Source organism: Nicotiana tabacum, chromosome 16 (assembly GCF_000715075.1).
Source record: "Nicotiana tabacum cultivar K326 chromosome 16, ASM71507v2, whole genome shotgun sequence".
Lineage (NCBI taxonomy): Eukaryota > Viridiplantae > Streptophyta > Magnoliopsida > Solanales > Solanaceae > Nicotiana > Nicotiana tabacum.
The window spans coordinates 37,233,385-37,248,029 of NC_134095.1; positions in this window are offsets into that span (position 1 = coordinate 37,233,385).

Here is a 14,645-nt window from a genome sequence, read left to right on the forward strand (position 1 = left end):
TCTACACCTCTCGATGGTTCAAGTGATTTTGCCCGAATTGGCTTTCTCAAGACCAATTGGGCACAAGCAATCAAGGTTCAAGTCGGGTATTACTCTCTCGAGGTTTAACCCTTTAATTGGGGCTATCAATCACTTGAGTATGCCCCAATTCCTTGTTGGACCAATTTCAGAGACTCAATCTCTCTTTCTCAAGAAGAGATCAAGTCAACTAAACACAAACTAGTATTTGCAACCACTAATTCAGCAATTAAACATGAAATTAGCCCAAATATCAAACACCCATAGTCAATCTAGCCCTAAAATACAAGACCCATCAATTACCCACACTAGGGTTGAGCCACAACCCTAGCTTATGGGTTTAGCTACTTATAATTAAAGAAGAAAAGCAAGAAATAGATGAAGAATAACTCATATTAATTAATTACTAAGATAGACAAGAAGATTCAATGTTGAAATGTAGATAAAATTGCCCAAAATAGCTAAAATATTTGAACCCACGAGCGCAGCTCTTAGCTAAAACTATCTGATAACCTAAAAATGGGAAAAGAAGCTATTTATACTAAGCTAAAAAATTTGGACAAAAAAACCCCTGCAGGGCTAGTGCGAACCGCACAAAATCACGTGCGGCCACACTAAGGCTCTTGATATAAAAATCCATCTCTCTGAACCCAGGCAATGCGGACCGCAAAGAATGGAGTGCGACCGCGGAGGCTTCTAGCGCGGTCCGCATGAAATGGAGCGCTGACCGCATTGGCTTGAAACTCGGAACTGGCAAATCTCTGATCCTTCTTACTGCGGACCGCACTAAATCGAGTGCGGCCGCATTAATCCCAGTGTGGACCGCACAAAACCTACTGCAATCGCATTGCTCTTTTTTCCTGAATATCATACTCTCTAAACCTCACTTGTGCGGACCGCATAGAATGGTGTGCGGCCGCACTGACCTTGTTTTGTCTGAGCTTTGTCTTGTCTTGATACTTGTGCATGTTTCACTCCTTTTGAGCTGATCTTTGACATCTTGTCACCTTGTTGATCAAACCTGCTGATAGCATCAAGAACAAGGATATAGTTAAGGACAATGATAGAGATGATAGAGTTTTGGAAGCTCCAAGGCCATTTACAAGATCTCAAGCTAAAGAGTTGCAAGCTAAGGTTGCTAGACTTCAATGGCAAATAAAGAAGCTTTTAATTGTAGAGGAAGAGCTCAAGCCCAAAGGAGATGAATTGTCCAAGTTTTACAATTATTTGGTAGTCCAAATTGAAGTCCAAGAGGAGGAAGATTGGGTTACCAAATCAGCCCTTGAAGTCCACCAATAGGGCTCAAAATGACCTTAAAAGAGGTCCAAAAGGGGGTGTTTCAAAAGGAGCCCAATTGGAGTCCAAACCAATGGCCCAAACTAATAGTTTTAAGGCCCAAATCTGTCCCAAAAGGATTTGGCCGCCCCCCACTTAATTTTGATGGCTTTTGTTACCCCTTAGGAGCCACCTACCTAAGTTTGATGGCTATTGTGACCCCTAGCAGTCCCCTACCTAATTTAAATGACTTTTTAGCAACCCCCTACATTATTTTAAGTGCTTTTAACTCCTATAAATAAGGAGTTCTTCTCATTCATAAGACACAACATTTATTGATTAAGTATATCATACTTTGAGAGTTCTTTGAACCTTTGTTACTTGTGCTTTGAGATTTATCTTTCAACCTTTACTAGTTCTTAGTTCAAGGTAGTAAGATTATTTCTCTTTTATGATATCTTTGATTTCTTTGTGGTATTCTTAGAAGGCGATTAATACTAGTTATTAATTGTTGTCTCAAGTTACTCGTAAAGTGGTCAAGATCCGAATCTATTGTTTTGATTTGCTTTTTAAGTAGAGGCGTTTGATTTCTTCCATAAATCAAGACGCTGTTACTTTGATCTTGTCAAGGCTATAGAACTTACGTTCTTGGAAGTTCTTCGAATTCTTTCCTTGAATTCATCCCATATCCTTTATTTTCATCTCTTTAATTCTAGTTGTTCAATTCCTTGTTGTTATTGCTTCCGCATTTACTTCTCAAATTCTTACTCTAATTTGGATTCCCGACCTAGTTGTTATCAAGTGGTATCTGAGCGGTTTTTATCAAGATTTCTTTCTTGGTAAGTCTTGGGATTTCTTGAATACTAAGAGCAAAGAAACAAAAAACGAAAATCAGTTTTTAGAACAAAAAATAGAATTGCGTGCTCTCCGGGATATTTCTTTTGTATCTAATTTGTTACCAAAAATTAACAAAGGAAACAAGAAGAGGGGATCCTAGATTTTCTTACTCTTTCTAATCTAAACATATAATCCTTTCCTTTTTGTTCGCGTCATGTTTCAACCGAGCCTAATAGTTCTAGGATTTGGTTTTTCTTTCATTAGTTCCCCAAAAATCTGAATTTTACTACTAAGAATTTCATACGAGTTGGGTTTAATTATAAATCTACAAAGTATTTTGTTCAAAGGTTATTCCGAGAAAAAAAAAAGAGAGCTAAGTTTTGTGATACAGTTTACACTTTTTTTTAAAGATGTCGCGTACAGGTAGTGATGATGAACGAAGGGTTCTCCAAGAAGCTGAAATCAAAGCAAGAAATGATTTTACCTTGCAAGCTATGCATCAACAATTTGAAAGGTTGAATTTGCAACTCCAAGAGATGAGGGATACCATTGCTGATCAAAATGATACAATAGCTGAACTTAGGAGGGAAAATAATGTTAGACCCCAAGCTAGGAGAAATGTACCCCATGCTCCCATTGTAAATCAAGAAAACCCTATAGATGATTTTAATGATATTGATTTTGATAGGGTGGGAAGAGATAGGAGGGGACAAAGAGGTAGAGTAGAAGATGATAATATAAGTAGTATAAAGATGAAGATGCCATCATTCAAGGGAGCAAGGGACCCAGACTTGTACCTTGATTGGGAGAGAAAGGTTGAAGCCATCTTTGATTGTCACAACTACTCTGAGGGTAAGAAAGTTAAACTTGCTGTTGTTGAGTTTTCTGACTATGCTGCTATTTGGTGGAAAAAGCTTGCTAGGTTCAGATTGCAAGAAGGACAAGCACCAGTTGCTACTTGGGCTGAGATGAAGAGGGTGATGAGGAAGAGATTCGTGCCATCACACTTTCAAAGAGAGCTACAACAACGTCTTCAAACATTGAAGCAAGGGTCCATGTCTGTGGATGAGTACTTTAAGGCTATGGATATGGCTATGATCCAAGTTAATTGTACAGAGGAAGAAGAGGCTACAATGGCTAGGTTTTTAAATGGTTTAAATAAGGAAATAGCTGATGTAGTAGAATTACAACAATATGTAACAATAGATGAGTTAGTTGATTTGTCTGTAAAGATAGAAAATCAAAATAAAAGAAAGCAGACTAGCTCGTGGAAAGGTCGGACAAGCACCATCTCCAAGAAGCCATGGCCATATCATGAGATGAAGAGTTCTTCTAGACCTCAAGAAGACAAGGGTAAAGGTAAATTTGAGAACAAAGAGGGAGGTAAAACCTTTAACCCTAAACCTTTTACACCTTCTAGTTCTATTCAATGTCATAAATGTAAAGGAAGGGGACATATGATGCATGAATGTCCAAGTAGAAGAAACATCATTCTTAGAGAAGATGGAGGATATGAGAGTGAAAAAGGTGAGGGAGAAGAAGAGGGAGATGTGAGTGATGAAGATGATGTAGAACTACCTAATGAGGGCATGATTGGGGTAGTTAGAAGGATTATGACTATCAATTTGGCAAGCAATAGTGAAGAACAAAGGGAGAATATATTCCATACTAGGTGTGGGATAAAGGGAAAAACTTGCTCTATGATCATTGATAGTGGTAGTTGTGCTAATGTGGTGAGTTCATACTTTGTGGAAAAATTGGGACTTGCATGCATGAAACACCCTACTCCATATAGACTCCAATGGTTAAATGATAGTGGTGAACTAAAGGTAAACAAACAGTGCATGATTTCATTTAATGTTGGTAGATATGAGGATGATATTCTTTGTGACATAATACCTATGCAAGCTTGTCATATCTTACTGGGTCGTCCTTGGCAGTATGACAGGAATGTTTTTCATGATGGAAGAAAGAATAGATATTCTCTTGAACTAAATGGCAGGAAATTTACTCTTGCACCTTTATCTCCTTCTCAAGTGTTTGAAGATCAAAAGAGATTAAGAGAAACAATGTTGAAAACCAAGGGGAGAGATAAAAAGTGAGCTTGAGGAAAAAGAAAAGAAAGAAGGCCAAGAATTAGAAAAAAAGAGAGATGGCCGAGAGAAAGAGAAAGAGGGCAGCAATTTGAGAGAAGAGATAAAAAAGGGTTTGAATGAAAAAATAGACAGTCTTGGTGAGAGGAAAGAGGTTAAGGAAAGAAAAAAAGAGAGTTTTTATATAAAAACCAAAGAGTGTTTAAATGCAAGAAAGGAGGGGCTGCCCATAATACTACTTACTTACAAAGAGACTTTGATTAATTCTGAGTTGCTAACTTCTTCTTTGCCAAGTAGTATTTCTTCTCTTTTGCAGGATTTTGAAGATGTCTTTCCAGAAGATATTCCTAATGGATTGCCCCCTTTACGTGGCATTGAGCATTAAAGTGATTTTGTACCTGGATCACAAATCCCAAATAGGCCAGCCTATAGGAGTAATCAGAAGAGACAAAAGAACTTCAAAGGCAAGTTGAGGAGTTGCTTGAGAAAGGTTTTGTGAGAGAGAGCATGAGCCCTTGCTCGGTTCCCGTCCTATTGGTACCAAAAAAGGATGGAACTTGGAGGATGTGCATGGATTGTAGAGCAATCAACAAGATTACGGTAAAGTATCGCCACCCTATTCCTCGTCTTGATGACATGTTGGATCAATTACATGGATCCAAAATCTTTTCTAAAATTGATCTAAAAAGTGGTTACCATCAGATTCGAATGAATCCTGGAGATGAATGGAAAACTGCTTTTAAGACCAAATATGGGCTTTATGAGCTGTTAGTTATGCCTTTCGGCTTGACTAATGCACCTAGCACTTTCATGAGATTAATGAATCATATTTTTAAGGATTTTCATGGAAAATTTGTTGTGGTGTACTTCGATGATATCTTGGTCTTTTCTAACACTTTAGAAGAGCATGTAGAACACCTAAAACAAGTTTTTGAAGTTCTTAGAAAGCAATTTTTATTTGCTAATCTTAAAAAGTGTACTTTTTATGTGGATCGTGTGATTTTCTTGGGTTTTGTAGTTAGTTCTAAAGGAGTTGAGGTTGATGAAGAGAAAATCAAAGCAATAAAAGAATGGCCTAAACCTAAGAGTGTAACTGAAGTTAGGAGTTTTCATGGACTTGCTAGTTTTTATAGGAGGTTTGTGAGAGACTTTAGTACCATTGTTTCTCCTTTAACTGAAGTTATTAAAAAGGATAAGATTTTTAAATGAGGAAAAGAACAAGATGATGCTTTTAACTTGTTGAAAGAAAAGTTATGTTCTGCTCCATTGTTACAATTGCCTGATTTTTCTAAATCTTTTGAAATTGAATGTGATGCTTCGGGCAAAGGAATAGGTGCTGTTTTGATGCAAGATTCTAAACCTATTGCCTACTTTAGTGAAAAGTTAAGTGGAGCCACATTGAACTATTCCACTTATGACAAAGAGCTATATGCTTTGGTAAGGGCTTTAGCCACATGGCAACATTACATGTGGCCAAGAGAGTTTGTCATTAAAACTGATCATGAATCCTTGAAATACTTGAAGAGTCAAGGTAAGCTTAGTAGAAGGCATGCTAAGTGGGTTGAATTCATTGAAACGTTTCCTTATGTAATTTCTTACAAACAAGGGAAAGAAAATGTTGTTGCTGATGCACTTTCAAGGAGGTATATCTTAGTTTCTACCCTGACTTCTAAATTAATGGGTTTTGATCAAATCAAGGGACTTTATGCTAATGATGTTGATTTTGGCAAAATTTTTGCAGATTGTAAGTTGAGTCCTTTTGAGAGGTTTAACCTCCAAGATGGCTTTTCTTTAAGGAAAATAAGTTGTGTATTCCTAATTGCTCTTTACGTGAAGTATTTGTAAGGGAAGCACATTGTGGAGGGCTTATGGGACACTTTGGAGTCCCAAAGACACTAGACATACTGGCCGAAAATTTCTTTTGGCCTGGAATGAGAAAAGATGTTGAAAGAATGTGCGCACAGTGTTTGGAATGTAAACAAGCTAAATCTAAAGTGTTACCACATGGTCTTTACACGCCATTACCTGTTCCTACTTCGCCTTGGATTGATATTTCCATGGATTTTGTGTTAGGTTTGCCTAGAACAAGATATGGTAAGGATAATATTTTTGTTGTGGTAGATAGGTTCTCCAAAATGGCTCATTTTATTCCTTGTTTAAAGACTAATGATGCCTCACATGTTGCTGATCTTTTTGTAAAAGAGGTTGTAAAATTTCATGGTATACCTAGAACTATTGTTAGTGATAGGGATGCTAAGTTTTTGAGCCACTTTTGGCGTGTTTTTTGGGGGAAGTTAGGTACTAAATTGTTGTTTTCTACTTCTTGTCACCCACAAATTGATGGACAAACTGAAGTAGTTAATAGAACCTTAGAAAACATGTTGAGGGCTGTTTTGAAAGGTAAATTAACTTCATGGGAAGATCACTTACCTATGATTGAATTTGCTTACAATAGAACAATCCATTCTTCTACAGGTATGTCTCCTTTTGAGGTTGTTTATGGTTTTATCCCTTCACTCTCCTTGATTTATTACCATTACAAACTAATGATATTGCTAATCTTGATGGTAGGACAAAGGCTGAGATGATGAAAAAAATTCATGAACAAACAAGGCTTGCAATTGAGAAGAAAAATGAGCAAACTGCCTTGAGAAAGAATAAGGGACGAAAGCAAGTTATTTTTAAACCTGGAGATTTAGTTTGGGTTCACTTTAGAAAGGAGAGATTTCCTTCCAAAAGGAAGTCAAAGTTGCATCCTAGAGGAGATGGCCCATTTCAAGTCCTTGAAAGGATTGGGGACAATGCTTACAAGTTGGACCTTCCTGGTGAGTTCCAAGTAAGTGCCACATTTAATGTTGCTGACTTATCTTTGTTTGATGTAGGATCGAATTCGAGGACGAATTCTTTTCAAGAAGGGGGAATGATAGCATCAAGAACAAGGATATAGTTAAGGACAATGATAGAGATGATAGAGTTTTGGAAGCTCCAAGGCCATTTACAAGATCTCAAGCTAAAGAGTTGCAAGCTAAGGTTGCTAGACTTCAATGGCAAATAAAGAAGCGTTTAATTGTAGAGGAAGAGCTCAAGCCCAAAGGAGATGAATTGTCCAAGTTTTACAATTATTTGGTAGTCCAAATTGAAGTCCAAGAGGAGGAAGATTGGGTTACCAAATCAGCCCTTGAAGTCCACCAATAGGGCTCAAAATGACCTTAAAAGAGGTCCAAAAGGGGGTGTTTCAAAAGGAGCCCAATTGGAGTCCAAACCAATGGCCCAAACTAATAGTTTTAAGGCCCAAATCTGCCCCAAAAGGATTTGGCCGCCCCCACTTAATTTTGATGGCTTTTGTTACCCCTTAGGAGCCACCTACCTAAGTTTGATGGCTATTGTGACCCCTAGCAGCCCCCTACCTAATTTAGATGACTTTTTAGCAACCCCCTACATTATTTTAAGTGCTTTTAACTCCTATAAATAAGGAGTTCTTCTCATTCATAAGACACAACATTTATTGATTAAGTATATCATACTTTGAGAGTTCTTTGAACCTTTGTTACTTGTGCTTTGAGATTTATCTTTCAACCTTTACTAGTTCTTAGTTCAAGGTAGTAAGATTACTTCTCTTTTATGATATCTTTGATTCCTTTGTGGTATTCTTAGAAGGCGATTAATACTAGTTATTAATTGTTGTCTCAAGTTACTCGTAAAGTGGTCAAGATCCGAATCTATTGTTTTGATTTGCTTTTTAAGTAAAGGCGTTTGATTTCTTCCATAAATCAAGACGTTGTTACTTTGATCTTGTCAAGGCTATAGAACTTACGTTCTTGGAATTCTTTCCTTGAATTCGTCCCATATCCTTTATTTTCATCTCTTTAATTCTAGTTGTTCAATTCCTTGTTGTAATTGCTTCCGCATTTACTTCTCAAATTCTTACTCTAATTTGGATTCCCGACCTAGTTGTTATCACCTGCAATCAAGCACAACTTGTGAGTCTTTGGGACTATTTTGTACACATTTCTAATCAAAACTTAAGCAAGAAAGAGTATAAAATGTATCAAAATCCCTAGTTATCAACTCTCCCAAACTTAAGCTTTTGCTTGTCCCCGAGCAAACAAAATAAGACCCACCCCTCAAGGGAAAATCCAAGAAAATTCAGTTGTTCTAAAGTAACCTCATCTAGCATCAATTGGGACTAACAATTGCCCTCAATACAAATGAATCATTAATAACATTTACTCTTTGAAACACTATGGATTAAGTGTGACACAAGAGCATCAAGAGTTGACTCAATGCATCAAAGAACTCTTTCTATTACCTTGGTCATTGTGGAACCCAAACTCACACATCCTCAACTCTCACTAAGCAAACCTCACCTTTAGAATAGTGGCACTCAGAACGAGGTCAATGAAAGTTCACTCATCTCTCTCAAGAAAAAGTCACAAGTCTGGCTCTAAGTACCATATGCTTGCCCCTTATGTGAGTCACCACTAATGTAAGCTATATTCAACTCAAGATCATATAGGGCTTTTGTGGAGCCATGGTGAAGGCTTTTGGTTCAGAGTAGGAAATGTTTGGTCTAAGTAGGTTCCATCTTCCCTTAAGCATTTCTTTTGTTTCACTCGGCACACATTCCCTTGACTCTTTGAGTCATTTCACTTCTTTCTAAGGGGTTAGAGAGACACACTGTCACTCTTTCATATACATTTCAAATCTTTTCTCCTTTCTCAACTTTCCACACCTTTCATTCTTTGCTTTTCTTGAATCCCTTTTTATTCAATTCTACCTTGAGCATTCTTTTTATCTTTTTGCTTTTCTTTCTTTTTCATTGCCTTTCCTTTTCTTCATTTTGTACCTTTTTACCACTTTGTTGCCATCCTCATCTCTCCCCCCAAACTTATACTTTTGCCATGTGCTAAAGGAAAGATCAGGTGCCAAGAGAGGGTATTTTTTAGAACGGGTAAAGGCTTGTATCATGGTTCTTTGAAGGAAAAAAGTCTAAGGCTCAAAAGGGTTGGCTAGGGATCTTATTATTGGTAGGTTATGGAAGTGTTCAAGCTATCATTTGGACCAAGGAGAGCCTATAATCATTTCTCAAGTCAAAATTCACTTAGGATTTTGCCTCAACGAACATTCAGAGCAAGTTCTAGACCAATGGCTCGGGACTTGGACTTGCAATGCAATTTTTCACCACACAATTTATGGGATTGCTAAAGACACAGAGTCGGAGGCCCACAACGACCTTAGATAAGATTTGAGTGCCCAATGGTCCCGAAAAACCACTTGATGATTATCGGTCAACACAAGAGTCTCAAAGTCACGACTTTCACCATCCTAAACACAACAATTTGTTTTTGACCATAAGATCAAAGGCAAATGTGCTAGGCCTAAGTGAAGCTTTGCTTGAGGCACCCTTAACCACTAACTACTAAAAACAATAAGAAAAACGGAATCAAACCCTTAAGAAGGTTGTCACGCCATCCATCATTGGGAAGAGCCACCCGATTCACACAAACTCCACCTTTGGAAAGAACCGTGGCATTAAGAAAACCAAAGGCTTATTGCAAACTTTCAAAACAAGAAGCTACGAACATAAATAAGAAGTTAAGAACGAAAAATTGCGGAAAGTAAAATGAATATATACAAGAGGGGATTTGTCGAATATACAATAGATGGGATGAATATGTACAATGTAACATAACTTTATATACAGACTCAAAGTAAAATAAAAGTACGCAAATGTAACGAAATGTTAAAATTATATACAAACCAAAGATGAAAAACAAAGAAATCCTAAAAACTGTCAAATATATACAATAATCCAAATCCATAAAAGTAGGGCCTACCCCCTCAAATGAAAGCTGGCATTGTCCCCAATGCCAACTAAACTAAATAAGCACCAAAAAGAAAAGGGAAAAGGATATAGAGACTCCCTATGGCCCGTCTGCCTGCATGGGCTCCTGAGTGGTCCCTGGGTCCTCACTGTGCTCGGGAACCTCAGACCGGTTCCCTATGACCTGCTGCTCTGTTGCTGGGACCTGGGCCTTGACCTGGACAGGCTCTTGAGGTGCATCCTGTGGCTGACTGGAGGAGGCCTCCGGTGGGTCTGCCAACTAGATGACTGCATCGTCTGCTCTAGGAATATCCTCTTCCTCTTGGGAGGCCTCTGGGACTGCTCGGGATTGGGACGAGCTGAAGGTACTGGGTCCTGTAGCAATAAGTCCAAAGGCAGATGATTTGCCTTCATCTTGTCAACATCAACCCTCATTGCCTTTACGGACTGCTTGGAAACCCGCGTCTTCCTCAACTTCTTGTGCTCCTTAGCAAGCTCCTTGAGAGCCTTGATGTGTGAATCAACTGCATCAGTGAGCACCTTCTGAATGTCGAGGATTTTCTTTTGGTTGGCCAGAATCTCCTTGAGGCATCCTCTATGGACTGTGGGACCTGTAGAGGTGGAGGTGCTGACTGAGCCTCAACTGTAGTAGTGAGGATATACAACTTGGATGACGCTGTCTGCATCCAGTTGTTGATACTGAGAAAAGCCTGGCTCAGTCGGTGTGCAGTCACTTGATAAGCTCGGGAAGAGGGTATCTCTGGGTCAGCTGAAGTGGATGGGCCAAGAGGAATGACTGTGAAGGTGGAGTAAGGCTGAGCAGGAGCCACTACCACAACTGGCTCTTCACACTGGCCAGTTGGAGAAGTTGCTGTTCCCTTAAAGTTCTTGCTCTTTGGGTTGTCATCCTCCTGCATGATGTACCAAGAGAATGGGGCCCTCGCTTTGACCTTGATATCAAATGGCCTCTTTTCAACTTTGAGGTCCCTGAAGTACATAGTCAAGAAGCTGGGGAAAGGGTAGTTTCTATCATGCTCATTGCCTACAAGTGTGATTACCCTAGACATTACATTTCCCACATTGATCAGGTACCCCGCCATGATTGAAACCACCAAAATAGCCCGGTGAAGAGGGAGGGAGTTTTCATGAGTAGTGGGGTCCAATCTGCTACACACAAAAGTTTCCCACCCCTTTGCCTCGAAGTTCAAATTTCTTCTTAGAATCTTGATGCCCGCATTCAACCAATCGAGGGTGGTACCTGGGATTGCCAGATACTGTGCCAACCAGGGACGGACCTCCTCGCCCATTTCCATCTTTGCCATAAATAGTGCCTCATCCTCCTCATCAAAGCCAAGGTAGTCATTTATTATTTTCCCATCAAACAACACCTTCAGATTTTGCACCTTGGTCACTTTTGTGCCTTTTTGATGTGAGCAACGTTGGGGTAGAATTCCTTGACCAAGTGCTCGTTGGCATCTACACATTTACCCAAAAAGTACTCTCAGTTAACTCTCTCCCTAAACTGCCTCCTCACATTGGGGTTGTGACCGTAAGTCCCTATCCACAAAGCTCCTCTCCGAGATTAATTTGCTCACTGGCCACCATTCCCTAAACTTGTGATAAGCTACCTCACTAACAAATCAGTCTTGCCACACATCCAGTTTCCTAGTTCTCACAACCCCGCCAACCTGAGGTTCACCCCCTTCTCCTACTTCTCTTTCTCCTCCTACTTCCTCATCGTCTCCTACTACACCCTCTCCGAATAATGAAGTTGTGGGAGAGGTGGAGTATTCATCCCACCGCCTTCAGCTGAGCCCTCAGACGACCCTAGAAGATACACTTACTGACGCTTGGGCAGCGAGGGAAGTGGGAGGAGTGTCGCTTAGTCTATTTCTCTCCAGCCAGTCAGGGATGTACTCTGGGATTGAGTCTTTAGATATCTCCCGGGAGGGTTCGTACTCACTCCCAGACATGTCAGTGGCCCTATCAGCAGCTGTAATTATCTTTCTCATATTTTTAACGTTTTGCCGGGCTTGAACAGTCAATCTTACCATTTTCTGTTTCCCTCCCCAGGAGGATTCTCCTCTGCCTGGTTGTTTAGAACCCTTGCCCCTTTGTTTCACCATTGTCTGCAAACAAGTTCAGGTATCTCTATTAGTATTAGTAGATTCAATTAAGTTCACAGTTGCAGAAGAATAAAGGTTGTAGACAGTTGCAGAAATCACACAGTGCGGACCGCACAAAATAGAGTGCGGTCGCACAGAGGCCAATGCGGTCCGCACAAAATGTCAATGCGGTCCGCAAAGAGGTGGGGTTCAGACTACCCACTCTCTGAACAATTACTCTGCAGACTGCACAAAAAGGCAATGCAGTCCGCATTGAGGCACCGCGAACCGCACAAAATGCAATGCGGCCGCGGTCCTTGAAGATTAGGCTTCAGGACTTTCAGCAATGCTGTCCACACAAAATGTTATTGCGGACCGCAAAAGGGCACTGCGGACCGCACAAAAACCAATGTGGTCCGCACTAAGTGCCCAGTTGCGGCACTAACTTAGGGTTCGAAATCATTTGCTTTTAAGTCCAATATTTCACCTTAGTAAGGTTATTAAGTGATTGCCCATTGTTTTTAACCACCTAATTCTACTTTAATCAAAGAATTAATTACCCTAACCTAACTAATTGAAGAAAATACGGGAATACTAGAATAAGAGACAGGAAAAACAAAAAGTAGAGGTGAATAACAAAATTAAAGCAATTAAAAAGAAGTTAAGTTACCAGTTGTGAGATGAAATGAAGATTAATGAATCTAAGCAATTAATTACGAGCAAAGGGGTGACGAACAGTGCTTTAAGAGTTCTGAGAGTTCAAAGATCGAAAAGTGTAAAAGGTGGGCCTCAGGCCCTATTTATAGAAAAGGACCTGGGACCCAGCTTACCAACCAATTGCTGACCGCACAAAATGGACTACGGTCTGCACTACACAGCATGCTTCAAGTTTGAGAAGGCAACTCACTGCGGTTCGAAAAATTTTTTGCGGCCGCAGTGGTCCATCGCGGACCACACAAAATGTAATGCGGTCGCGGTGGCAAACTTCAGAGAGTTGGACATTTCCCCCTTCACCAGTGCGGTCCACACTAAATGTAGTGCGTCCGTATTGACAACTTCAGAGACCTGAACACTTTTTCCACTATGTCATGCACTGCATCAACACAATCCTGTAGCATCTCACAACCAGTTAGTCCAAAAATAAATCCTTTACTACCATGAAAATTAAAGAAAAACAAGAAGAAAAACACATGAGTTGCCTCCCAAGAAGCGCATGGTTTAACGTCGTGACATGACGCAGGTTACCATCAAATCATTTGAGATAAAGAAGTGCCACCACGTGGCTGTCATTAATTTTTCCCAAGTAGTGCTTGACCCTATGCCCATTCACTCTAAAAACTTCCCCATTTTTGTTTTTTAAATCAAGAGCACCAAACGGGGTCACACACACCACTTCAAAAGGTCCACTCCATTTTGATTTAAGCTTTCCCGGAAACAGACGTAACCGAGAGTTGAACAAGAGAACCAAATCACCAACTTTGAACTACTTGCTACAGGCATATTTATCATGAAGGTACTTCATCTTGTCCTTGTACAAGGACGATCTGGAGTAGCCATGTAATCGGAATTCATCAAGTTCATTGAGCTGCTCCACACGAAGATTGGCTGTAATATCCCACTCAAGATTTAGCTTCCTCAAAGCCCACATGGCCTTGTGCTCTAACTCAACCGGTAGATGGCAAGCTTTCCCAAACACCAACCGATACGGAGACATACCAATTGGAGTCTTGTAAGCAGCCCTATAAGCCCATAGAGCGTCATCCAACTTCTTTGACCAATCAGTCCTATTTGCATTGACCGTCTTTGACAATATGCTTTTGATTTCCCTGTTGGAGACTTCAACTTGACCACTTGCTTGAGGATGATAGGGAGTAGAAACTTTGTGATTGACACCATACTTTGAAAGTAAAGTGTCAAAATATCTATTGCAAAAATGAGACTCCCCATCACTTATGATTGCACGAGGAGTACCAAACCTTGTAAAGATGCTCTTCTTGAGAAATGCAACAACACTCCGTGCCTCATTGTTGGGTAATGCCACGGCTTCAACCTACTTTGAAACATAGTCCACTGCCACAAGAATGTATGTACCCATACGAGCTAACAAACAGGCCCATAAAGTCAATGCCCCATACGTGAAAAATATCAACCTCAAGGATGGTATTGAGAGGCATCTCATCTTTCTTCGAAATTCCACCTGCTCTTTGACATTCATCACACCTCTTCACAAGTTCACTTGCATCTTTTTACAAAGTTGGGCAATAAAACCCACAACTAAGAACTTTGGAGGCCGTCCTCGCCACGCCATGATGGCCATCATAGGGAGAGGAATGACAAGCCTCCATGATACTCAATTGCTCTTCCTCCGGGACACACCTTCGGATCACACCATCCGGGCAAATCTTGAACAAGTATGGCTCATCCCAATAGAAATCCAAACTATCCCGCTTGAACGTCTTCCTTTGGTTAGAAGAGAGCTCACACGGGATTATA